The sequence below is a fragment of the Castor canadensis genome, chromosome 16 (genome assembly GCF_047511655.1).
Source record: "Castor canadensis chromosome 16, mCasCan1.hap1v2, whole genome shotgun sequence".
Lineage (NCBI taxonomy): Eukaryota > Metazoa > Chordata > Mammalia > Rodentia > Castoridae > Castor > Castor canadensis.
The window spans coordinates 67,315,995-67,342,319 of NC_133401.1; the positions used below are offsets into that span (position 1 = coordinate 67,315,995).

At 44.7% G+C, this 26,325-nt stretch overlaps 1 protein-coding gene and 1 non-coding gene across 4 annotated transcripts in view; both read right to left on the reverse strand.

Annotated features, from left to right (window-relative positions):
- Rasgef1c (RasGEF domain family member 1C) overlaps positions 1-26,325 on the reverse strand; it is a 70,651-nt gene that overhangs the window by 41,753 nt on the left and 2,573 nt on the right. The gene's annotated exons all lie outside the window — the stretch shown is intronic.
- On the reverse strand, positions 21,046-21,121 carry Trnag-acc (transfer RNA glycine (anticodon ACC)). Its single transcript has one exon. It is a non-coding gene; the product is annotated as a tRNA-Gly (tRNA).

Sequence of the window (26,325 nt, forward strand, 5' to 3'; positions counted from 1 at the left end):
CCACTCCATTAGGGATAGCCAGTTCATTATATGCTGTACAATAATCATTCAGGGAAGGAACCTTTAGAATTGAATTGAATCGTGGGTTTACTTTAGGTCAATTCAATACCTATAATATACTGCTACATTTTTTGTAAAGCCTAAGAATACTAATTCATCTACCAGCACCGAGCTGGTAGATGAATGAGAAAGCAAGGCAATTCCCAATTCAGATTGCCTAGCACACAAAAAAAAATCATCATGATGTTGGCAAATGGGTTGCTTTCAGGCCTGTGGAAAGGCAGCACATCACAGCAAGAGTGTGTGGTGAGGGAAGACTGCTCAGTTCATGGTGAGGAAGAGAAAAAAAAGAGGAAGAGAAGGGGCTGGGGTCCCACTATATCCTTCAAGCACAGAAACCCAATGTCCTGAATAGCACCCCTATTCCCCACTCTTAAGGGTTCTACCACTTTCCAATCATGCCACTCTGTGGATAAACCTTCAACACATAGGCCTTTGGAGAACATTCAAGAATCAAACTGTAACACTGACCAATTGGTATGAGCATGTGATTTTTCTTTTAGTGTGATGGGTTACACTGATTGATTTATAAATATTGAACCAGTTTTGCATAATGTATTTTCTTTTCATATATTGCTCATTTTACTTGCTAATATTTTGTTAAGAGATTTTTTTCATAAGGAATATTGTAGTTTTCTTGGATTGTCTTTTTTTGTTTGATTTCACTTTCAAGGTAATTCTTCCTTCACAAATGTACTCCCTTCTCTTATATTTTCTGGAATATACAGAATACAATTTATGTTCGTTTTTCATTAAATGGTTGGTAAAATTTACTGCTAAAGTCATCTGGGCATGAATATTTCTTCTTCTAAGCTTTTAAATTACAAATACAATTTATTTAATAGTTACAGGATTGTTCAGATTATTTTTGGTAAAAAGCTGTTTTTAAGCAATTGGTCATTTTATCTAAGTTCCCAATTTATGTGAGTCTTTTAATAAATTATGTCTGCAGATCTCTAGTTATATCCCCTTGTTCATTCCTGATAATTGTGTCTTTGTCAGTTTTGCCAGAGGTTTGTCAATTTTATTGATCTTTCCAAAGAACCAGCATTTGGTTTTGTTGGGCTTTATAATTTTTCTGTTTTTTAGTGGCATCAATTTCTATACTTTTCTTTTTTGCTTTTGTTTTTCTAGCCTTCTTTCCTTCCTTCCTCCCTCCCTCCCTCCCTCCCTTCTTTCCTTCCTTCCCATTAAATAAAAGGAAGAATAAAAGGGGAACCAGGAAGAAACCCACATGCACAGGAATGCTACTCACTGCTTCCTGGCTGCCTTGAGGAAGCTCCTCACACATCCTTCTGCCATGATATACTCCCTCCCCACAGCCCCCAACAATGGAGCCAGCTGGCCATGGACAAAAACCTCTAAAACCAGGTGCCATTCTGTGAGATTTATTTCCACAAAGCAATCAACCTTTCCTCCTCTTAAGTTGTTTTGTTCAGGTATTTGTCACAGTGATGAAAAACTAACTCATGTATTTTGAAGCTGTATTGTTAGGTGTGTGTACATTCAGGATTGTTATGTCCTCTTTGTGAATGTCCCTTTGTTGTTAAGTAGTGTCAGTCTTTATCCTTGGTAATTTTCTTTGCTCTAAAGTTAACTGTCTGTTAATAAAATAGCCACTCCAGGTTTCTTTAAATTATTATTTTTTAAATTACTTTTAATTTCACTTTAGTGTATTTTTTCATTCTGTTTCTTTGAACCTACCTATGCCATTATATTTGAATGAGGCTTTTTTCTTTAAGGCAGCATAAAACTAGATCATTGAAAATCTATTCTGACAATTTATGACACTTAATTGCTATGTTTAAACTTCAGCTTTTTTTTTTTTGTAGTGCTGGGATGGAACCCAGGGTCTTGTGCATGCTAGGCAATGCTCTCCACTGAGATACATCTGGAAGCCAAGGGTATTTACAATTAATGTATTTTTGACATGTTTGGATGAGGGCTACTATTTTATTACTAGACATTTTTAGAGAAGTTTTAACATCACAAAAATATTATTTTTTGTTGCCTCTTCCTAATTCTTCTGCTTATTCCTTTCTGTCCTTTTGAATTATTTGAACATTTTAGACATCCCTCTTTACTTTTTCTATTCAAGTTTTAAATTATATCTCTTTGGATAATTCGTTTCGTGGTTGCCTTAGGGGTTACGGTACACATATGTCAGCCATTCACAGCTTATTTAGGATAAGTATTTCACCACGCCAAGGGAAACACAGACTCCTTATCACCCTGTTGGTAGCTTTACCTTTCTTTACCTGTGTATTTAGCTACTTATTTAGATAGGGTCTTACTCTGTAGCCTAGGCTAGTCTCCAACTTGTGATCCTCCTGCCTCAGTCTCCCTAGTGTTGGGATTACAGGCCTGAGCCACCACACCCTGCCTCACATCCCTTATTTATGTGGAGGTCTCTAATGTGTTTCATTCATATCTATTAAAAACATTGCTTGGCACTGTTATCTTTGTTTTCAATTATCAAACATATTTTTAAAAATTCAAGACTAGTCTATTATATTTACAAAGGCATCTATCATTTCTGATGCTCTTCCTTCATTCCTGATGGCATGAAAGTCCTAGTTTCATTTCCCTTCTGCCAGAAAACTTCCTGAAGCAATGCTTTTAGAGTGGAGCTATGGGCAATAAATTCTTAGTCTCCCTTCAACTAAGTATGTATCATATCACCTCTAGAACTGTAAGCCAAATAAATTTCTATGTTTATCAATTACTCAGTCTCAGGTATTTTGTTATAGCAACAGGGAACAGATGAAGACACAGGCATTTTGCTGTTTCTTCTACTTTAGAACATCCTTCTGCCTTGTTTCTCTTGAAGGCCCAGCTCCATCATCTCCTCCTGGAAGGAGATTTCAGAAGTGCAGTGGACAGGGAGCACGTGCCAGTGCATTTTGGAGGTGGCTACTACAGGAGGTGAGTGAAGAACGGTTCCTCTGAGCAGGGTGGGTTACAGAGGGAGGACTGGCAAGGACTGGTCAACTGGTAGAGGGGTGGACATGAGCAGCAAGAGCCTCAGTTTCCCCCATCACAACAAGCCTGTGTAAGCATGGACTGGGTGTGAGCACCATGGGTGGCTACAATATGTGACCTGTCCTGACTCTTCTGTTGGCCCAGAAGGTCCACTCCACTGAGCTGCAAGCCCACCCCTGTGACCTCATCCCACAACTGTCCCTTGCTCTCTTCTTGCACACACATAGGAGACAGCCTTGCAATCTGTGTTCTTAGGAATTAAGTCTAAAGCACTGCTCAGGCTTTGCACTCATTCCCACCTCTGGGCTCCAAGTTTGCTGTTCTCCCACTGGAAACCCTTCCTGGGTCTTCCCTGTCTCCTCCTCCCCCTCTTCCTGCCCCTCCTTCTTCTCTCTCTCTTCCTCCCCACTCAGAAGCCTTTCCTGACCACCAGTCCCCATGGCACTTGCTGCCCAATCCCTCTCCACCCTGAACCTCACTTAATTTTCCTGGTGGCCTTTATCCAGCTCTGAAGTCATCTGCCCCCACATGGGACTGTGGGTTTCTCTGTGACACTGCTCATGGCTGCACCCCAGTACCCAGAACAGGGCTTTAGTAAATGCTGGATGAATGAATGAATGACAGTATTGTGAGGTGACTGAGCAGATGGAGGAGGCTGGGTGGCAGGGTAGCAAGGAGAAAGATCAGCGGGTGCCTGGCCAGCAGTGGAGAATGACAGCAGTGACCTGGCTCTTTCCACAGGGCTGGCCAACTGGGTGGCAGCTGTGGAAGTGGAGAGAAGGCATGTTTGGTGAGGCGAAAACAAGTGCCTTGTTTACCACAGAGACTGTCAGGCTGAGCAAAACTCACACTTGCCACTGAGACCTAAGAAGTGATGGGCCCAACCTGCCTAGGCACAGCCGCTGGTCCCCACTGGGACACCATGAAGGGCTAGGCTCACAACCCGCTGTGACCCTCCTCAGTCAGCTGCACCAGCCTCCTCTCCCGTCACACCTGAAGGCTGCAGATAGGGACCTGCACCCCCAGCCAGTCTCCAGTCACCCTCCCTCACCCTCTTGGTCCCACTGTAGACCTTAAACCTTGACTTGCCCCTCCCACCTGGCCGCCTGTTGCCTCTAGACCTCTGTGCTGTAGCCAAAGGGGTGTCATGGGCACATCACCACATACCTCTCCGTGTCCTAAGGCCAAGGTCAGAACGTGGGGGCTGTTGTGGATATACCCCAAGCTGAGCTCCCTGATCTCAGCCTATCTCTATGCCTGGGAGACTTTCCCTGCCTGAACACAGATCCTGGTATATGAGGAGGCAGCCTGGCCCCTCCAGGGCCTCCTGTCTGGTGAGGGTTCCAAAGTGGGGAGACAGTAAGGAGCAGAAGGCCCCAGGATGTGGGGACCACAATATAAAACACAGGCCATGGCTTTCCCATTCTGGGGACTCCGTGGCCTTCTTCCAGCCCAGGCATGGGACCTTCCAGGGAAGGACCCCAGTGGTGCGTGGAGGAAAGGGAGCCATTCTCAGGCTTTGATGCTCCTGAAATGCAAGACCCTGGGGTGCTCGGCTTCCAATGCTGAGCACCAAGAGAAGGACTCAGGGAGTCTGGAGGAAGAGGTTGGGGTCTGTTTGTAGAAGCAGGCCCTGGCCTGCTCACAGGGCATGGGGCAGCTCAAGCAGTGTCCTCATGTTGGGACCCTGAAGACGGGTGGGAAGGGGATGTCAATAAGGACCATAGTCCTTACTCCTGTGCCCCTGGGACCCCACAGAACCTCTGAAAGGACTAGAAACCCTACAGCTGACGGTCACCCCAGCACTTTCCGAGCCCACCTCATGGGCTTAGGGATTCATTTGCAACCACGACAACACTTGAAGTGCCCATTCTACCTGAGGGCTTCACTGAGAGGGCACCCACTGCCTGGGCCCTGGGCCTGGCTTCCTGCTGCAGGTCAGCCGAAGCTGTCCTGAGCACCCAAGTCTCCGTGACAGGCATGGGCAGGGACACTGCCACCTCACCCGCCAGAGTCTGGGGCAAAAATAGCCAGTTCTGTCTCCAAGTGTGACTGCATGAGTCACCCACAGCTCCTGACAAACACCTCTCAGGCGCTTTAAGAACAGGGAGCATTTGGCAAAAATAAACGCTTTGTTTTCCCTGTGCAGACAGATGGTGGAAACCATTTCCAAGGGTGGTCTTGGAGAGTAAGCCTGTGGGGCGGGGGCAGGGAATCAGGGACCTGCTGTGTGAGCAAGGGCAGAATGTGGGCCCACCAGGGGGTCTCCCTACTGACTGGCTGTGGGACGGCCCCTCCCCTTTCTGAGCCTTAGTTTCCACATCAGTAAAGTGGGCTCATAGTACCCATTCTCTAGGTGGGTGGATTGGGATTAGGAGCAGGGTCAGTGCCTGTTCTGCCCACCCAACCCTGTCACTTCACCCAAACGTGGATCATGGAAGGCTGGTGGGGTCACCTTCTCTGTGACAGGCACCGTGGGGAAAAAAGTGGCCATTGGATGCCCCAAGCTTGCCCCAGGCACTCAGGTCTCCCATCATGCCCAGATGGTTGGATGGTCACCCCATCCTACTCCGTCTCTTAGGCACCACCTCTGGGAAGCTCCCTGGCCTGGGCTGCTTATTCCTCCATTGCTGTGTGTGTCACCCTGGCCTCTGTCCTGAGCCCAGACTCCAGGGCCTGGGTGCAGCCTGGGGATCATGAGGTGGCTAAAGAACTGGGGAGGGGGAGCAGAGGTACAGGGTCCTCTGCAGTTAGGACACCATGTCTGTGGCACATACATCTTGCAGATGCTCCCCTTTTATCACTGATCTGCTCATGCCCTCCCACAAAGCCTAGCCACGCTGGTGCCAACTGCCAGCAAAGAGCCAAGTCCACACCTGCTCCATCTCTTCAGAATCCTTGCCTAAGACCCCTCCCCAGAGCAGAAGCCCATGCAGCCCTTCCTTCCAGCTTTCCACTGTGACAGCCTGTCTACTTCCGTCCCTTCCCTACTCTTCCTGCCCTTGTGTCTTTGTGAACCCTCCTCCTGGGTTGCCCTTTCTGCAGGTCAGCTCATATCCTTTCCTCTAGTAGGCCTCTCCCTTGCTCCATCCTGGTGGCCGCAGATCTTTTTCTGGGCTCCCCCTGCCCTTTGCACAGCCCTCTGGGCATGTTTGTTCCCTGGCAAGGTCTGTTGCTCTCTCTATGGCTCTTTTTGCCTACTCCCTCTTGGTCAGGGGTGGCCCAACTCATCTTCAGTCCTCTGCCCCAGTTCTGGTGGGTGCTTGTCAAATGCATGCTGAGGGTCTCTTCAGGTAAGACATTGAGGTTGACACACAGTGGCCTGGGCCATCCTGCTTGGGTTACATCATGTCCTTTTTAATTTGCTGCTCTGATTTACACACTGGGGGCTTTCACAGCAAATAGTGTCTGTCTTTCCAGAAAAGCTCAGAATAGCTGGCCACCCTGGACCTGCCTGATATTGTTTGTTGACTAGGGCTGAGTAGTGCCACTTCTACCCTGGGGATGTTCCCAGCTTAGTCTTCATCCGCTGCTCACCCCTGCTCCACCTGGGGCCTGCCATCCTGCCTCCTCATTAAGTCCTCTGTGGCTGCCAGGGGTTGGGATAGGAGAGGGGACACTGAGGCAAGGGTCTTGTTGCCTCAGGACACACTGGAGACAGGCTTTCATACTGACACTAGCTGTTTAAGCAGAACTGGCCACATGGACATCACTCCCTGGGGCCATTTTAGAGATGTCTGTCAAGGGTATGGGAAATCTTAAGTAAAAGAAATAAGAATAAAAAAAAATTCACTTCTCCCCCAAATGCAGAAATTTGGGGAAAAGAGTTATAGCCTATGCAGTTTTCTCATTAATGGTGATTTATGAGATGCACGGGTATGGGGAGCCCAGACACATGGGGTGGTCCATGAAAAAGGGGAGATGCATTCCTGCCGTGGCTGCTATGGGGAAGCCTGGGAAGTCTCGCCTTGTGAGGGACCCAGGGCAGGTGGCTGTGGTGTCCCAGACACAGTAGGAATCAGAGAACCACTAAGTGCCCAGCAGGGAGTCCAGGGCATATGGTGTGGGCTTGAAAAACGCTGAGTGATGCTGAAAAGGACCTGAAAATAACTCTGAAAAGCAAGAAGCTGCCTTGGATATTTCTCATTCTTGCTATAAGAGGAGGCTGTCACAGCTGAACTTTAACAAATTCGTCACCATCTTTTCTGGGAAGAACAAGGAAGATGAAGTCATCAGTGTTATGATAAAACAAAGAAACATACTGTTTTCTGTAACTTCCCTCAGAAACATCAAGTAGACAGAGAAAAGGCCCTTGTCTGAAAAGCTGAGAAGACGTGTGTGTGGTGTGTGTGGTGTGTGTGGTGTGTGTGTGTGTGTGTGAAGCCCTGGCCCAGCAGCTCCATACAGAACTCTGGGCTCAGTCCCTTTCCTGGGCTCTGGGACAGTGAGGCCATTATCCATAGCCAGCACCAGACAGCATGAGCACAAAGACACAGCCATGAATGTGCTTCCCTTCCCACTTGTGCAAAGCACTTAAAAATATATACAGATTTATTGAGATGAAATTAAGATACCATCCCACCCACCCGTTTCAAATGTACTACTCAATGTCTCTTAGCATACTCACAGATTTCTCTCGGAACGCTCAATGACATTCCTTTAGTATACATGGCAGTCCTTGTGGCAAAACCACTATGTCTTCATTACTGTCATTGTGTAGTTTATATTCAAATTAGGAAGTATGAGTTCTCTAATTTTGTTCTCGTTCAAGACTACTTTGGTTATTCTGAGATCCTTGGATTTTCATAGGAATTTTAGGATCACCTTGTCAAATTTTGCAAAGAAGTCAGCCAATTTTTCTTTTAAGGACAAGGATTGTTTTAAATCTATAGATGATTTGGGAGAATATTTGCTTTTTTAACAACACTGTTTTGTAATCCCTGATCTTAGGATATTTTACCAGTTCTTTAGATCTTTTGACTTCAGTGAATTAAGTTTTATAATTTGTTACTCTTATTTTTGCTGTTTGTTATTATTATTGATTCATCCCAAATAACTGTACGTATTCACAGTGTACAATGTGATGTTTTGATGTGGAATGAATGTGTAGAACTGACACAGTCACCACCTTATGCAAGTATCATTTCTTTGTGGTGAGGACATTCAAAATCTCTTGCAGACTGTGTGTGCTGCATCTCACAGAAGAGGAACCTGAGGTTTGAAGAAAGAGCCTGCCCTGTGCTCTACCTCCCAGCTGGAGCATGGGGTGACAGGCCCACCCAGCCCCTCCTGTAGACTTGGACTGATCCTGCACTTTGGTCAACTTCTGAAGTTAGGTTTGGGACTGCCTGGAGACAGGGTTTGTGTTTCTGGGCAGCCCTGGTGGTTCTGAGGCTTAGCCCCACCAGATCTTTCTATCAGAGAAGGAGCTTTGGATTGGGGGCCCCCTGGGCACCACATCTGCCATGTGCAGCCATCTCCCACCCCCCAGTCCTGCCAAGAGCCTGTCTGTGGGCTCAGGACCTTCAGGCTACCAACTCTCCTGCATTTCAGTGCTGGATCCAGGGCACACTTAGGACAGTTTTTGGGCTGAGTGGCCTGTCTGCTTCACTTTCTCATGTCAATTCTCATTTTAAAACTAGCATTTAGCCTCACCGTAATATCTGTGAGCTCATGGGTATAATGTGCTAACCACATGCTTTTAAAAATGCATTAAAATAAACACCTAATAATGACTGAAGACAGTGACAAATGTCATTACTGTATTCAATTTTCAGCCCAACCCAAAGAGACAGTGTTGCTGGGGGAGTGGAGGACGCATGGCTGTTGGGTGGGTGGATTTCACACCTTCCTGGCTTGGGGTCTCTTGGGGGATGAATGTCCCCTAGCTTAGGGCTGTGCAGGACCCTCTCCTGGGCAGCAGGTGGGCCCTGGAGGCAGAGGTCAAGGCCTAGGCAGCTGCCTTCCCCTGTCCCTGCAGGCTTCTGGCAGACAGAGCGGCCCCGGGAGAGCACTTGATTCAGCCACGCTAAGTGCTCACGTTAATCTTGCAAAGACTTGGCCTCACCCGGGCCCATCAATCCTGTCATCAGAATAATGACTTCCGGCCAAGTCGCCAAAGCTCTCGCCTCAGCATGGGGCCTTGGGTTGACTCGGGCACCATCTATCACACCCTCTGGGCCCTGCCACGACAGGCAGGCGGGGAGGAAATGTCGCCTGTGCGGGTCCAGCCATGCCACACAGGCAGCACAGGCCTGGCTTTCTGGGGCTAATACATTTTTTTCAAAAAAGATTCAGCCAGAATGGAGAATACAGAAACATGGATACTGTGGTGACACCAGCTGTCAGGGTCAGGCAGGGGCCAGTCCTGCCTGCCTGTGTGTCCTTCTGGCTTCCACATAGTCCAGGGCCTCCAACACCCACCCCATTCTGGCCAACCTGGCCTCCTGGAGGAGGCTCCTAAGGGAGCTTGCCAGCATGTGGGGACTAGGTCAGACCCTCAGAGGGAGAAGGAGAGGTACAGTGACTGGCAGTGCGGGGCAGGCTGGCCAGAGCTCCTTCCACAAACACCTTCCCCACGAGAGGATGCATTTGGGACCATCTGCACACAGCCTCCAGGCTCAGCAGCCCATCCAGGTCCTTTCTTTTTTCTGGCCTTGCCTCGGTCGCTTATTATTTAAGCTGGGCTCACTGAGCGCTTAAGCTTTGCTCCTCCAGCAGGCTCCCCAAAGAAGCAGGCTGTTAACTGGCTCCACTTTGAGCCTCCTTTAATTGCCCCAAGGAAGCCCTCAGAGCAGTGTGTCTGCTCTACCCTCCAGCCAGGCTGCAGAGGATACAGGCAGAGTGAGGCCAATGTGGCACAGCCCTGTGTACCAGAGGGAGACCTAGTTAACTTCTGGGTCCCAGGCCAAGTCTTGGCCTTGCTGAAGCTGCCCAAGGTCACAGCCTCCATTACTTCCACCTGTCCAGCACCTGTTCTTCTGACAACAGATCCCATTTGTCCTTCCTCTCCTGCCTGCGGCAGGGATACACAACCCGGTGCCACTTGGGGAAGGAGTTGCTTTGGTCTGTGATGGTTTGGGCACGAGATCCAGGCCTGGCCACACAGTACACTCTATCCCTCCAGCCTTTGGGACAGATTTGTGGGCAGGCAGGTCATCTGGGTGAACTGCCAGACTTGTTCTTGGGGCATTTATTTGAATTGTTGGACAGAGCCTCTCTCTTCCTGCTCAGGTCAAGGGAAGGGTGGAAAGTAAGTGTGAAGTTGCTGGGGTCTTCTTGGGAAAGGAGCCCAGATGGAGAAAGCCAAGTCAAGAGTCAGGAAGGCTTTGATCAAATCTCTGATCTTGACATGCCTGAAGTCCACTCTGGCTTTCTGTTTATAGGAGCATACTTACAAAGCAAATACATTTTCTCTTTGTGCTTAAGTCTGTCTGAGGTGGGTGTCTGCACTTGCAAATGATAGAATCCTAATACCTCAGGCTCCAGAGACTGCCATATTTCAGAAGAGTTTCAGCATCAGCCAGTGGAGGCTACACTGAGTTAGCTGTGGATTGCAGCCTTAGTCTGTTTTCTGTAGCTATAATGGAAAACCCGAGTCTAGGTAATTTATAAAGAAAAGAGGTTTATCTAGACTCCTATTTCTGGAGACTGAGAAATCCAAGAGCAGGGTTGCCATCTAGCAAAGACCTTGTCCTGCTTCATCTCATAGAGGAAAAGTGGAAAGAGAAGACATACAGATGTGTCTTATAACAATCTGCTCCTGCAGTAATTAATTCAGTCCTGGGAGAGTTAACCAGTCCTCCTAGAGCAACCTGTCCCTTGGAGGTTCAAGTGACCTCATGATACAAATGTCTCTTAAAGGTCCTCCTGTTTCCCCACACTGTTACATTGGGGATCAAATTTCAACAAGAAACTTGAGACAACCCAAATTCAAATCATAGTGAAAGTGCACTGTTATGCCAACAGGCTGCCCAGCAGGCAGATGTGGACATGGTCCTTGTAGACTGTGAAGCCCTGGGAAGGTCACTTCCTCTTACATCCTCATCTTTGAGATGGGTCAAATGACCCCACCTCGCAGGCTGATGTGTAGAGGTGACATCTGGTCTGAAACTTAACAGCAGGAAGGACCAACCATGAGAAGAACATCGCAGAAGAACATCACAGAAGTGAAGCAAGGTATGTGAGTGAGTGTGAGTGTGAATGTGGGGGTGGGGGGGACGGCAAGCACCGGGACCAGGAGAGGCAAGCTCAGGATGGCTGGAGCGAGACAGGGAGGACACTCACTGTGGGGCATGGGTTGGGGGAAGGTGGGTTTGGTCAAGTGCCCCAGGATGGACCTGGAGTGAAGAATGGGCTATGTGGGTGGAGGGCAGAGCTGTGGGTCTAGAATGAGCTGGGATTAAGGAGACGAGAGGCTGCATTCTGATCAGACTAGGATGAAGGCACTCATGCTGATGTTTGGTGGCGGTGGAGATCGCTGATGACAAGGGAGCACTCAAGCTCCTCGGTGCGCCCTTCACCCACCACCCTGTGACTTGACTGATAAGGGAGGTTCAGGGAGAAGAGATTGGATGGCTGCCAAGAGGTCGGAGCAGCAGGAGGAAGTCAGGGACAGGTGGGTCTCAGAGAATGGGCTCAGTGGTTGGGGAAGCAGGGCTGGTGAGTGGACTGGGGTGCAGAATGGGGGAGAAGCACAGAAAGCCCAGGGGTGTGATGTCCCCAGACTTTGGGGACCCTCTGCAGAGCAACTCTGGAGTATGGTTTGAAGGCAGAAGCCAAAAGGAACCAACTCCTTTGACCTTGGACCCAGCAATTGCCCTAAAGAGCTAATCCAGAAAGAATTCCACAATCAGTAAGAAGTCTTCCTGTGCTGCTGAGTGGCGGGAACCAGATGCACTGAGCCACAGGGTGCCGGGTAAGGGGGACGGGAGGACCATGCACAGAAACGCTATGCCTGAGATGCTGGGGGAGGACAGCTGTGAGCCGATCTGTGGGAAAAGCCAGACAATGCAAGCAAGAAGCCATCTTTGCAAAAGAAAAAAAAATCCCATCTCTACACACCAGGAGGAAAAGTCCAGGTTACGTTCAGGGGTGAGGGGAGTTAGCATCTGGAAGTGAGGAAGGGTAAGGTTTTCATTTTCTTCTTTGCCCCTTTCCTTCCTGACCCTTTCCCTGCTATGCTGAGCTTGTATCACCTTCCCAATTCCAACTGAAATGCAGAAAGGGGCTTTCAAAAAAAGGAGAGAGAGAGAGAGAGAGAGAGAGAAGGGAGGGAGGGAGGGAAGGAAGGAGGGAGGGAAGGAAGGAAGGAGCAATCACACTGCTGTGAGGCAGAGCTGGCCAGGGTCACCTGGCTGTCACTGGGGGGAGGGGGCACACTGAGACCCTGTGCTGCTCTGTCAATTACACTTAAAAAAGCCAGTCAATTACACTAACAGCAGCAGACCTGGTCTCCTCTCCCTCCAGCCTCTTGTTCATCTGCAGAGGTAATAACACCCGGAAGCATTTAGGGATGTTTGAGTTTGACAGAGAGCAGGGATGATTGATTCCAAGTCATTTGTCAAAGCAGGGGTTGGCCTACGGGGTGGCCTGGTCACTGCCTTCAGATGTACAACAGTCACAAGCCACAAGAGTGTCTCTTTTTAGAAGCGAGCACCTGCCGTGGCTGGTCTTTGACAGAAGCTCCAAGACCCAAAGTAGTCAGAAGACAAACGGTGTGTGCACAGCATGTCAGGGTCTGGCAGAGTCACACAGATTCCCAGGTCCCTGCTTGCTGTCTCAGGTTGCTAAGTCCCTGTCCCAGACTGGCCACTGGGGAGTAGAGTCACTTGTCAAGGGACGGGCAAAGCCATGTCCTGGTGCCTCTCGCTCCTCTTTCCAGTCTCAGTTGCTGTCATTGTTTGATTTAACTTTTTAACTGAAGGATAACCAAATCCTGAAGCACACTTATTTGAAGGGTGCAAAAAGGTAAATTCTCCAAAGTGGACACACGAAGGCCGGCAGCACCCAGATTGAGAAACAGAACATTTCTGGATTCACAGAAGTCCACACGTATCTCTTTCCACTCACTGACTATCATCTTCAGTCACAAGGACACACGAAGAGGAATTAGCAACATCGGAAACTGCCGATCTTCACACAAAACTTTAAAGTGTTCCACACGCCGCAATCCAGGCGGGAACATACACTAAATGCAGGAGAAAGATGAAGAGAAGTCCCATGTGCCTGGCCCCATGTGACCCAGGTGGGCTGGACACCAAGCTTGGAAACCTGCCCTGCTCCTCCCACCACAGGTGATCAGGAGGCAGCTGCCTGGGGCTGGGCCCCCACCTGTGGGGCATCTTCCACCCTGAATCTCTACACAGGAATCAAGAACACTAGAAAGTGACTGGGCATGATGGCTCGTGCCTATAATCCCAGCTACTTGGGAGGTGGAGATAGGGAGGATCACAGTTTGAGGCCAGCCTGGGCAAAAAGTTAGTGAGACCCCATCCCAACAAATAAGCCTGTTGCGTGTTGTCTGTGATCCTGGCTATGCAAGAAGTATACATAGGAGGATTGTGGTCCGAGGGCAGTCTGGGCAAAAATCACAAGACTGTAGCTAAAACAAAGTAAAACAAAAAGGGCTCAGGGCACAGCTCAAGTGATAAAAGTGCCTAGCAAGAGCAAGGCCCTGAGTTCAGCTCAAATCCCAGTACTGCAAAACAGAAACAAAACCAAAACAGAAAACCACCACAAGCAAACACGCAACCACCACTAGAAGTGGCGGCTATGTGGGTACATGATAAGACTTTTTTCTTTTCATCAAAATATACATTGAACATATCTAATCCAGAACTCCAAAATGCTCCAAAACCTCAGATTTTTTGAATGTTAATGTGAAGCCATAAGTGGAAAATTCCTCGCTGGGAAACTTTGTTGCATGCACAAGATCACTTAAAACATGTAAAATTAGGTACAAATTGTATATGAAACATAAGTGAACTGCATGTTTAGACTTGGGCTCCATCCTCGAAATGCATATGCAAAATTCCAAGATCTGAAAACACCTGAAACTGGAAATCCTGCTGAGACTCAAGCACTTAGTATGAGGGCTACCGACGTGTGTCTTCACAGTAGAATTGACTGTCTGCAGCAAGAACGACGAGGTAGCATGGGGTTATAGATATGTGGAATAAAATGTATGACAATCCCACTGCTATGGGTTACACTGTGTCCTCTCAAAAAATATATGCTCAAAACCTGATCTTGTGAGGCCATACTAGAGTGGAGTGGACCCTAGTCTCGTAAGATGGGTGCCTTTGAAGACGTGGGTGTACAGAGTCGCCCTGTGACAATGAAATGGAGACTGAGTTATGTAGATCCAAGCCAAAGAATACAAGTCATTTTTGGAAAACCACTGGAAGCTAAGAAGAGGCAGGGAATTGGTTTTGGGGGGTGGAGTGGTGCGCATGGCTCTGTAGACACCCTGATTTTGGATTTCCAGTTTCCAGGACTGGGAGAAAATAAATTTCTGTTGTTGTAGGCCAGTTCAGTTTGTGACACTTTTTGGGCAGCCCTAGGAAACTGACAAAAGTATATGGTTTTATGTCCAATCTGAAGTAATGTAATGATACTGAAAGGTCAGCCATGATAAGTTAGCAATGTTGCATGGGAAGAATTCTAAAATGATCCCCCAGATTCCCACCCCTTGGTGTACACACCTCATACAATTACCTTTCCTTGAGTGTTGGCAGGACCTGTAAATATGATGACTGTTACCCTTGTGATTACGTTATATCATCTAGCAGAGATGGAGTTATGCAAATCTAATGAAGGCCCTTAGTCTCCCTCTTAAATTAATCAAGAGGAAGATTATCCTCGGTGAGCCTTACCTCATTAGGCAAACTCTTTAAAAGAGGGCCTAGAGACCAGAGACTCATACCTTGAAGAAGCAAGCTACCACGTATTCTATAGCTGCAAGGAAATGAATTCTGTCACCAGCCATATGTGCTTGGAAGGAGACCCTAAGTCTCAGATGAGACCCTAGACTTGTGAGTCTTTGAGGGGAGGATCCAGATAAGATGTCCTTAGACATCTGACTCTTGTAAACTCTAAAATAATAAATGTATATTTTATATTGTGAAGACTGTTTTAATGTTTTAGGTAACAACAGAAAAGTAATGCAATACACATTAAAGCATCTAAGTCAAGCACTAAAGCAATAAAATAAAGGAATATAGTTAATAAATAATAATAAAATAGAAAAATAAAATGGCTAATTAATCCAAAAGAAGTCAGAAAATTGGGCTGGTGGAGTGACTCAAGTGGTAGAGTACCTGTCTAATGAGCATGAGGTTCTGAGTTCAAACCCCAGTACCACCAAAAACAAAAAAAGAAAACAAAGAAAAAAAGAAGTCAGACAAGATAAAAGAAACAAGAAACATATGAAGAAGTATAAATATATAGCAAGATGGTGGATTTAAATCTAACACTATCAATAATTACACTAAATGTAAACAGTCCAAACAACTCAATTAAAAGGTAGAGATTTTTGATTGGCTAAGAAAGCAAGAATCACATAAATGCTGTCTACAAGAGCTCTGCTTTAAATTTAAAACACAAATGGGCTAAAAGTGAAAGGATGAGAAAAAGAAAGGAAGCTGGCATGTCTATATTATAATTGCTATGTGTATATTATTATTATTATCAGAATAGATTTCAGATCAAAGAATATTACCGTAAAGATGGCCATTTCATGACAGAGGAGTCAATTCACAAATAGTGCATAACCATCGCAAACGTGTTCATCTAACAATAAAGCTTCAAAACATATCAGCAAGAATTGATATGATAAAATATCAAGAATAAGCAAATCCACACTTGTAGCTGAGATTGTTAACACCTCTTCCTCAATAATTGGTAAAACAAGTAGACAAGAAAATCATGAAGGATACAGAACACTTGAGCTTTACCAAGCAACTGAGCCTGATCAATATTTATAGACTCCTTCACACTCAGCAGACTTCATATTCATTTCAGATGGACATATGTGCTAGTCAGCTTTCCATTACTGTAATGAATTAACTAAAAAGAAAAGGCTTATTTTGTCTCAGTTCTGGAGGTTCTAGCCCTGGTCAGTGGACCCGTTGCTTTGGGCACATGGTGGCACATCATGGCAGAAGTGCATGGCAGAGGACAGCTGTTCTCCTTGTGGTTAGGATGTGAGGGACAGAAAGATTAAGGGGCTAGTGTCCCACTCCCCTCTTCAAGGGCATGCTCCCAGTGACTGGAAGTCCTCCTGTTCGACCTCCCCTCTCTAAGTTTTCACCCAACAGCACCAATCTGGGACCAAACCTTTAACACATGGGCCTTTGGGGCACATTCAACATCCAAATTATAGCCACACTTAATAAGACAGGTCATATTCAGGGCATAAACAAGCCAGTATATTTGAAAGGATTCAAGTCATAGAAAATCATAGAAAATATGATTCTTTCACCATAAAGTACATTAGCTGTCATTAACTAAGACATTTGGAAATTTCCCAAATATTTGGAAACTATTATTAAGACCAACTCTGAGAAAAGCCTTCAAGAGATATACATAGAGACTAGAAAATGTTGCTGAGAGAAATTATCTATTTAAATAAGTATCTGTTCATGGATTAGAAGCTTAATGTTATTAAGACGTCACTTCTTCCATATTGATCTCCTGATGTTAGAGACTGCTAAACTGATTGCAAAATATATTTCAAAGTGCAAAGGAACTAGAATAGCCAAAGCTATTTTGAAAATATAGAACAGAGTTGGAGCATTTGTACAGTACTACCTATTTTCAGGGCTTATTTTAAAGGAACAGTCTTGAAGAGAGTGGGTGTTGGACTCAAGACAGACCAAGAAATTAACTGAACACAGAGTCAAGAAATGGAACAAATATCTGGTCAACATATTTTTGTATGTTTTTTGGCAGTACTGGGATTTGAACTCAGGGCCTCATGCTTGTTAGGCAGGTGCTGTATAACTTGAGCCAGTCTGGCAGCCCGGTCAATAGATTTTTAAAGAAAGGTACAAATACAATTCAGTGGAGAAAGATGGCCATTTCAACACATGATGCTGGAATGATTGTTTATCTGATGCAAAAACTGACATATTCACTTTTTCCACCAAAGGCAGAAACTGATGAATATTTGGTCATAGACATAACAGCAGAACTAACAACAAATTTCTAGAGAAGAATAGAGAAGAAAATCTTTGTAACCACAGGTTAGGTAAAAATTCCTTAACACTAAAACATGATTGGAAAGAAAACTGACAAAGCGACTTCAGGAAAATCAAGCACTTCTGCTCATCCAAACATACTGCGAAGAGATTGTGTGTGTGCGCATGTGTGCTCATGTGTGTGCTCGTGTGTGTGTGTGTGTGTGTGTGTGTGTGTGTGTGTGTGTGTGTACTGTAAGACTGGCATACAAATATTCATAGAAGCTTTACTGATAATATTCCCAAAACATATACAACCCAAATTTCCAAGAGGAGATGCAATGGCTGCAAGGATTAGTTTCTTATTGCTGTGTTATAAATTATCACAAACTTAGGTGTTGTAAAAAAACATACATTTAATATTTTTCACTTCCTATGGGCCAGGATTCTGGAACATTCTAGTTGGATCCTCTGCCCAGGAAATATGTCACCCCAAAATTCATGTATTAGCAATTTAAATCCCCAAATTCATATGTTGATGGTATTCGGTGGGGCCTTCGGGAGGTAGTTAGGATCAGATGAGGTCAGGGTGGTGGTCTCTCATGATGGAATTAGTGGTTTTAAAAGAAAAGGAAGAGGCCTGAGCTGGCCCTTGGGCTCCATCTCACCATACAATATCCTCTGCCACACTGTGATGCAGCAGGAGGGCTTCAACAGACACCCAGTAGAAGCCAGGCCGTAATCTTGGACTTCCCAGGTTCCAGAACCATGAGCCAAGTAAACCTGTGTTCATTATAAACTACCTGATCTCTGATGTTTTGTTATAGAAACAGAAAACAAAGACAATAATTCAGCAAGGACTAATTTTTCACTAGCTATCTCAATGGTATCACGGCTGTGCAAATAAAATCCCTCTTAGCTCAGAGATACATTTCCACGTCACGAGGGGAGTTGATACTATGGCTTAGGTTCTCCTTCAGAAGCTAATAGGGGGTGAATATAGACAAAGGCGAGTTGTGAGTTGACAGCCGTGGTAGCTGGGAGGTGGGAGTGGTGGATCATGTTGAGTCTATTCACATATTTTTCAATTTTTTTGGAAGAAAAGGTTGCGGGGGGGAAAAGAGGAAGGTTTGATTTCTCCCTGGAAGTCCTGCCTATCCTGGATGCCATGTGACCTTGGGCTTTGGAAGGCAGACCTGCTGGGTCCCCCGTGAGCTGAAGATGAAGATGGCAGGAGGGGGACCCTAGGCTGTGCATGTCTCTCTCTCTCTTCATTAAGGTGAGTGGCAACACCTTATATGAAATGTGCATCTGTCACCGACTCCGCACATGAAACTGGTTATGGCACAATAACCTAATTTGTTCTTCCTTCTTATACTCGCTGTTTGCAAAATAGAAGTACATTTCCCGGCAAACATTTCAGAACTGTGACATGCAGACGCTTAGAGTCCCTTTCATCATCCAAAGTGCTAATACAATTTGGCTGTGCTCTTGCAGAAACATCTGTTTTCAAACTGCAGGCCACTGGGGGCCTGCAATTCATATCCCCAGAGCAGCTGTCACACACTCTGTCATCTGAGTCTCCTTAAGTCTCATCCTCAATCTGCCTTGTACACGTTCACAAAAACCACAGAGTGTGGCATTTATTCTTATTCTTATTCTTATGGGGCTTGTCAGAACAGTCCTGTTGTTGGAAGTGCTAAGCTGGGGGAAAGCCCTGGTGTGCTCAGCTCAGCCACTTCCCAGGTGACTGACGGGCACTGCCCTCGTATAGTTAAGTACTGGGAAGTTAACCATTTGGACAGGAATTTGTCACAAGTAGATTGCAGCTCTCTCTGGAGTGTGGTTAACTTTCTTTGGGGATTCAGGGCCAACCCACTGTCCCTAATTCATGGGCCAGCTGGTCGGGGTCTGGGAGCTGAGTGTATAGGTGACCTGTCTCTTTGAGGATGGCCCCAGCTTGCTGCTGTTCAGAATTTTGGTCCCCACCTCCTGACTCTTCTATCATCCTCTCTGGTGCATGGTTGACAGGAAACCTGGGGAGTGGCTGGTTCAGAAAGAGGGTGGATAAGGGGTCCAAAATTCAGTGGGGTAGGTAGGATGGGGGGAAGTAGTTCTAGCATCTTACAGAACCCTGGAGGGTAAATTCGGTCTGCGACAGCTAATTATAACTGGTAACAACTAGCATTTGAACACTCAGAAGTGATAATATTGAGCAAACGGAAATGCTAACTACCCCGATTTTATCATTACGCAGTGAGCATATGTAGGCCATTAGGGTACTGCAGTTCATAATTAAGTACACAGATTACATGTCAGTTAAAAATAACAACCAAAAATTAAAAAGGAAGAAGGCCCAGAGCTCTTCTGCGCACTCATGCCTTGTTCCCCTCCTGTGTATGCAGGATGGTGATGGTGGGGTGGTGGCCAGGACCTGCTGCCCTGCCCTGCCACAGTCTCCACGCCGGGGCCTTGACCCTGGCTCCTCCCTCCTCTCCTTCCCTAGCCACATACATTTTTTTCTGACTCCTGTGATCTTTAAGTGCTGCTGGGCATCCTTGTGACAGCTTCCCTAGAGTTGACCCCGGCTGTGACCCTCACATACACAGAGCTCAGGGTCACCCAGGCACACTCAGGGCTTGCTGCAGAAAGGCCATGGTGCCAGCGTGACTAGATTAACGACAGGAGTATGGGAAGATGGTGTGAGGACTCCTCTCAATGTTTTATTACATATTGAGCCCCTCTGATCCAAAAGTCAGAAATCTCATCTGGCTCCAACATCAGAAATGTTTTGAGCAACAATATAGCACCATATGGAAAAGTCCACACCTGATCTTGTGTCGATCGATTGCGGTCAAAACCCAGGCACTAAAAATATTGTGCAAAATCACCTTCGGGCTATGTGTGTAGGACGTACGTGAACACAAGTCAGATTCCTGCTTAGGCGTCTGTTAATCCTGTTTATCGCTTCTCCAAGATGCTTCATTATGTATATGCAAATATTCCAAAATAAAAAAAAATTCCCAAACCAGAAACACTTCGGCTCTCAAGCATTTTGGATAAAGGATATTTGTATTTGTTGAAAAGAACTGTGTTATACACTATTTGCTAGATAAAAAATTACCTGTAGCATAAGCAAAAACATGGTAGTAGATTAGAAACCTAGAGAACCCCATTAGGCCACAGAACAGAGCCAGTTGTACGTGTCCTACCCCCTTCTCCACCGGATCCCTACTATCTGGAATATTTTTAAAATGTATGTTTTTAAAAATTAACAATTAGAGTATATTTGACAAATTGCATATATTTATGGCAAACATGATTTTTAAAATAAATACATACACTATTAAATGGCTAAATTAAGCCAATTTCTATCCCTTCCTATCAATTTTTTTGTTGTGTGGAACTTAAAAAAGTTTATCTGCAAGATATTTTATCTATCTCAGAAATAAGGTGTCCCTAGACACCTTATGCTTGCTGTTGCATTTTAGAAACATGGCATCACCCTGTGTGCGATCCTCTTTTACTTAACACAATGTCTCTAAGATTCTAGTGTCTGGTGATCCATCACGTGAGCGTCATGACTGCCCTTTCCATTGGAACTTAGGTTGGTTCTGGGTGTTGTACCAAGACTGGGTCCTGGAGCTCAGCACACAAAATTCTCTCAGGGACAGGGACAGTCCAGGTGCAGGACTGCTCCTTTACAGGGGATCCAGCAAGTCAACTTTACTAGATTATTCTAAGTGATTTTGCAAACTAGTTGTAAGAATCTACACTGCCAAAAAGAGATGATAAGACTTTCTTTTCTTCTTTTGTTTTCTTTTGCCAGTGCTGGAGTTTGAACTCAGGACCTCCTGCTTGGTAGGCAGGTGCTCTACCACTTGAGCTACACCCCCAGCCTATTTTTGGGTTGGTCCTTTTTGAGATGGGTCTTGTTTTATGCCTGGACTGGCCTAGACAGAAATTCTCTTATTTGTGCTTCTCTGTGTAGCTAGGATGACAGGCACGTGCCACCACACCCAGCTATTGGTTGAAATAGGGTCTTGAAAACTTTTTGCTAGGGCTAGTATCCCAGAGATCTTCCAGATCTCTGTCTCCCAAGTAGCTAGGATTATAGGCTTCAGCCAGTGTGCCCCTCTGAGTATAGAGTTTTTTATGAAGTTTTTCCAGTTAGCAAGCTTGGGGACCTCTCCAAGTATCATGTGCAATGGCGATAATCAAAATCCAACCTCTCATGATAAAAGCAAACACACATCAACCAAGAAAGCAAATGTAACCACTCACATCCACACCACAGCAGGAGTAGGAGACAGGAAGTTGCACACTTCAATTGTTGTGTGAGGGAAGAAAACCCCGACCGTAAGATTGAAACCTAATCTGTAATGCAATTGTATCTGGAGTGACACTTTTGGCAGGCGGTTAGGTGGTGAGTGTGGAGTTCTCATAAATGAGCTTAGTGGCTTTAAAAAAAAAGAAACAAAAATTCCAGAGAGATTCCTTCCCTCTTCCCCAGGGCAGTGAGGCACAGTGAGAAGAAGCTGTCTATGACCCAGAAAGTGGCCTTCACCAGATGCCTAGCCTTCTGGCACCTTGATCCTGGACCAGTCTCCAGAACTGGGAGAAATAAATTTTTGTTGTTTCACTAGTTTACAGTATTTTGTTATACCAGCCTGAATGGACAAAGACACTCTAAGAAAATATTTGGGCAAATGAAAAAAAAAAAAAAACCACCCAAATTATAAATTCAGAAACTTAATAGAAATAGACAAAAATAGGCCAGTATGAAATTAAAAGTGTTTGAACTCAGGAAAGAAAATAAAGTAAAAGACAAAACATCTAAACACTAAATTACAGGTCTCTTAGAAAGAACAAATTTGATTAAGAATTTAACAATGTTCATTAAGGAAATGAAAGAAAACAACAGGAAAAATTAAATAAAAGTAGTAAGGAGAATCATAGAGAAAGTGACTGATATAGAAGACAGAGGGGAAAAAGATCTAACACACATACAAATTACTGGAAGCCTGAAGAAGAAAAACAAAATAATTAGACATAACTAACATTTAAAACTATACTCTAAGAAAGCTTCCTACGTTTCCTGTGCACCTGAGAAAACTGATCTAGAATCAGATCAAGTCTAAGACATTTTTTAGTAAAATGTTAGACTTTGAAAATAAATTAAAAAAATCCTTTGGAGCCCCGTGAAAATGATCAAGTCACTTATCAAGGAAAGAAAAGCACATTCATATCAGCCTTCATGACAGCAAAGAATAGGTAACAACTTGCAGCAACATCTTAGCAAATTTAAGGAAGGTGTCAGCTGAGGACTTTTATATTCAGCCATTCTATCCTTCAAGTATCAAAGGCAGAGAAAGGAAGAAGTCTCTCTTTTGGAATTCTTCTTTAGGAACCTGTCAAAAGCTAAGTTTTGTTCATCCCAGGGACGACCGGAGGAACTTTAAGCAAAAGTAAATATTAGCAATCAAAATCCAACACGGTCGTGGCAGATTGTCTTGCTGGTGTCCACACACGACCCCTGTTTCTTTATTTACGTCCTTGATCTTTGACTTTCCCCCAACCAGTGGAAGATGGCAAAGGTGAGAGAATACCGCATCCATGATTGTGTTGCTATTATGTTAGGCTGAATTACGTTTTGTTATGTTATATGATGACTGTCTTGCTAGCGAGTTTCTCTTTGCTGACAGTGGAGTAAGCAGCCATGGTGGGGAGCCCCACACAAGGAACCAGAGGTGGTCCCTAGGAACCATGGGTGACCTTTAAAAGTTGAAGTTAGCCTTCAGCCAAAAATTTAAGTTCTCTACCCTACAATCACAAAGATGTGAATGCTGGCGACAATCACCTGTGTGGAAAACAAATCCTTCCATAGTTGAGCCCTAGAGGAGAACTCAGTTCTGGCCAGCGCCAGCAGAACCCCAGCTGGGCAGTGTGCAGATTCCCGGGTGATAGAAATGAGCAGATAATGGGCACGTGTGGAGATTGAAGCTATTCAGTTGTTGGTAACTTGCTACACAGAGAAGTAAAGCAGATACACTGTGTCCAACTGGGACTGGTTTCAGGAGTGCAAGGATGGCTTAGTAGTCACTTTCACATATTTGCGTCTCATTGGTGGCCTCACCCTAGTCCTCGATCTGACATTGGGAAATCCACTAACATGATTTGCTTTGTTAATAGTGCTAAGGAGAAAAATCATGATTATCTCCACACGTGACGTCAACAAAAATTAAACATTTCCAACAAAAGAGGAATTAATGCATACGCCCTGGTGTGGTGGGAATGTGTCCCTGTCCCCAAAGTTCATGTGTTGGAAACTTCATCCCCAGGGCAACAGTACTGTAAGAAGCGGGAGCTAACAAGAGGTGATCAGGTCACGGTGGCTCAGCCCTCGTGGATGGGTTGATGGTGCTGTCTGGGGAGTGGTGGCTGCAAAAGCAAATTCAGCCCCCGCTGCTTTCTGGCGCTCGCCCCTTCTCGCCTTTCTGCTTTCTACCTTAGGATGATGCTGCACAAAGACTCTCGAGGATGTGGACCCTTCACCTTGGATTTCCCACCCTCCAGAGCAGTAAACGAAATAACCTTACGTTATTAATAAATTACTCGGCCTTTTGTATTCAGTTAAAGCAGCAGAAAAATGGATTAAGATGTACCCTTGGGTGGGGGGCAGGAGGGAGAAATGACCCAAACAATGTACGCATATGTGAACAAATGAATAATAAAAAAGATGTTCCCTTAATAATCTCTCTTTCCCTGCCTCCCTCCCTCTTTCCCTCTCTCTCTCCCTGTCTGTCTGTCTGTTGGTCTCTCCATCCTAAATAAAGTCAGCATCTTTCTTAACACGGGCAGTGCTAGAGTTCTTTTTACTAAGGCCAGTATTTTAATTAGATAAGAAAAAAACAACAGATACCAAAACTGTCTAAGAATCAATGAAAAAACTGAAAATAAATTTAGTATGGTCAAAAACCATAAATTAATACACACAGAAAGAATAACCAGTTACAAGATACAATGGAGGAAAGAAACATTTATAACCACAATAAATGAGGTAAAAATTTGAAGAAACACCCATGTAAGTATTCTTGAACAAACAGATACCTCCTGTTTCTGGAGAACATGACCCACGTTCATAAAAAGTCGACCTTAAACTTCATTACCCTCCCACACAAACACCAGCAACATGGCGGAAGAGGTAGGAATCTTTGAAATAAAAAGTAATGGAAGAAATCGGCCTTATTAGATATTAAAACACAATAAAGGAAGAATTGACTTTTCTCTGTCCTTATTGTAATAGTCTTGAATAAAATCTTTCTTGCCTTTAATTGAATAAACACAGGCAAACACACACACACACTAATGCTTTCACCACATGAATAAACAGACCTGTGAGACAGAATAGAAATAGGCCTAGCACTTCTGAGTAGTTTTCAGATGACAAAGGTACATTTCAGGTCCCTAGAGACAAGATGGCCTTTTTCTTGTGTGTGACTCTGGCCTTTTCTCAGGGCCTTGTGCTGGCTGGGCTGGTGCACCAGTCCTGAGTCACGCCCCCAGCCCAGCATGGCCTTTCTAGCACACAGTGTTAGAACAGAGGAACAGACATTTGGAAAAAGGTTAAGTTGGAGCCATACACTCAGTACAAAACCAAACAAGCACTAAAAAGATGGGTAAATCCCTTTATAATTGGGCTGGCAGATGTTTTTCTAACTCTGATTCAAAATCTAGATTTAAAAATCTTTGAAATTTTAAAAAAGTGTGATGGAATCGACTATATAAAAGTAAGAAGCTCTTAGTGGCAAATCCCACCATAAAGAAAGCATGAGAAAACTGAGAGAGACATTTGCAATATAATAAAAGTAAGACATTAATCTCTCTGATAAGTACTTTTAAACAAATTTTTAAATCCAAGGAAAAAAGACCCAACTCAAACAGAAAACGGGAAAAATATATGGACAAATAGTTCACAAAAAAGACAATCAAGTGGCTTAAACATATGAAAAGATATCTACCTGCATTCCTGAGGACAGAAACGTAAACTGCAAATGCACTGAAACATTGTCTCAGATTGGCAAGGCCCTGTGGGAACCAGTGTCCTGTGGGAAATAGTTTCATACACGTGCAGCAGGGGTGGAAAATGGTGTCATCCCTTAACAGGGAATTTGGGAATATTTGACAAAACAAATACATATTTATACCAGCTTCTAGCAATTTATTTTAAGACACACCATCACAAATACAAACAACATACATGCAAGGCTACCCAATTTTCCACTGTTTTTAATAACAAAGACCTGAACAAAACCATACCACCATCCATAAGTTGAGTAAACTATAGTACAGCCACACAATGAAGTACTGTGTAGCTATGAAAAAGAATAAGGAAATCTCTATAAACTGGTGATACATGATTTGGGGGACATACTTCAGTAAAAAAACAAAAACAAAAAACTCCAAGGTACAAAGGAGATGTATATTCTAATTTTATCATAATGGATAAATGGCTTGGTTTGCAAAAAGAAATATAGACAGGATAAATTAAAAAAACTGTGGGATTGAGATGTGGTAGTTTTGCCCTTTGAACCACATAAATGTTTTACAAATAAAATTATGTCATAAGGAAAAAAGCAAAACAACCCAAATTGAGTGGAAACAAACTCATGCAACTAACAGTATATTAAATCGACAACATAAGTTACCAAGTACTGTGATCACACACCCAAAGAAACCCTGAACCTGCCCTTGTCAGTTTTGGTTGGTAGAGGTTAAGATGGAGTAATTCTGAAGCGATTTTGGGTGCATTCTAGGATAAAGAAAATGATTAAATATGCTGAAGTTTGGGGGAACCAGGTTCTCACTGTGAGAGAAAGGAGGTGAAAATATTAATTTCTATTTTTTGAAAGATCTTTTAGCTGAGACCACTAATGAAGTCTGGAGGCAGTGATACCAGTGACAATGAGCACATCTAACCCCTCAAACTGGCTTCTAGAACTCCCACCTCCCACTCAAAGGAGCTCAGGCTGTTCAGAGCACTGGCTGAGCTGGGCTTGGATCCATCTATAAGTAAGGGCTGAGTGGCACTCCAAGACTTATA